The sequence below is a fragment of the Populus euphratica genome, unplaced genomic scaffold (assembly GCF_000495115.2).
Source record: "Populus euphratica unplaced genomic scaffold, PopEup_1.0 scaffold268.1, whole genome shotgun sequence".
NCBI lineage: Eukaryota > Viridiplantae > Streptophyta > Magnoliopsida > Malpighiales > Salicaceae > Populus > Populus euphratica.
Genome location: NW_011500025.1, coordinates 61,843 through 63,216, shown reverse-complemented (window position 1 = coordinate 63,216; position 1,374 = coordinate 61,843).

Here is a 1,374-nt window from a genome sequence, read left to right as displayed (position 1 = left end):
TCCACAGATCTTTTCAAGTAACAGTTGTTCATCGTCGAGCAGTTGCCGGATGAAGTGATATTTGATCTGTATGTGCTTTGTTCTGGAGTGAAATGCTGGATTCTTGGCAAGGAAGATTGCATTCTGACTATCACTATATAAAATACATTTTCCATTCATCTTGCCTAATTTTTGCAGGAAACTCTATAGCCATACCATACTATCTCTTTTGCAGACTCTGAAACTGCAACATATTCAGCTTCTGTCGTTGAAAGAGCTACTATTTTTTGCAAGGTAGAACTCCAAGAAACAGGAGTGCCTCCTAGAATGTATATATAGCATCTAATACTCTTTCTGCTATCAACATCTCCTGCTAGATCAACATTTACAAAGCCTTCAAGTTTCAGACCGCCAGCTGTGAAAGTAAGACATGTCTCCAATGAGCCTTTTAAGTACCTCATGATCCATTTCACTGCCTCCCAATGCTGCTTTCCAGGATTGCTCATATATCAGCTTACAACTCCCACTGCATGGGCAATGTCTAGTTTAGTACAAACCATAGCATACATCAAAGAGCCGATATCTGATCAATGTATCCACGTTCTAGCTTAGTTTTTGGTGACTGATCTCTACTGAGCTTGAAATGATTTCTCAAAGGTGTACATATTGACTTAACATTATCCATACTAAACCTGCTGAGAACCTTCTTGACATACTTTGTCTATGAAAGCTTTAGTATGCCTTTGTCTTTGTCTCTGATGATTCTCATGCCAAGTATTTGTTTAGCAGCTCCCAGATCCTTCATTTCAAACTGTTTTGACAACTGTTGCTTTAGCTTGTCAATCTCTTCCATGCTGGATCCTGCAATTAACATATCATCCATATATAGTAGTAGAATGATATAGGAGTTGTCAAAATGTTTGACATAGCAACAATGATCAGCCTGACATTTTGTGTATCCCGTACTACACATGAAGTTATCAAACTTCTTGTACCACTGTCTTGGAGCTTGCTTCAAACCATATAGACTCTTCTTTAGTTTGCAAACTTGACTCTCCTTTCCTGGTATTGCAAACCCCTCTGGTTGTTGCATGTAAATGTCTTCCTCCAATTGTTAATGGTTCACCACCATCTGTCAGCAAAATATAATTTAGTAGAAGTGTGAATCGTTATGGAGGCTTTATAATCCTTGAAGACCTGCAAACAACTGGTTCACTTAGTGGTGGGTACTGATATGCTTAAACTTTCTTGTAAGGACTTTTGAGTGGTAACATCGGGAAGCCCTTCTAATCGTATGAATTCAGATTTTTGTGGACTCCCATCTGAATCAGTTGTCTCTAGTTCTGTACTTGATCTGTCTTTGTACAAAACTTTCTCGTTGAAGATCACGTTCCT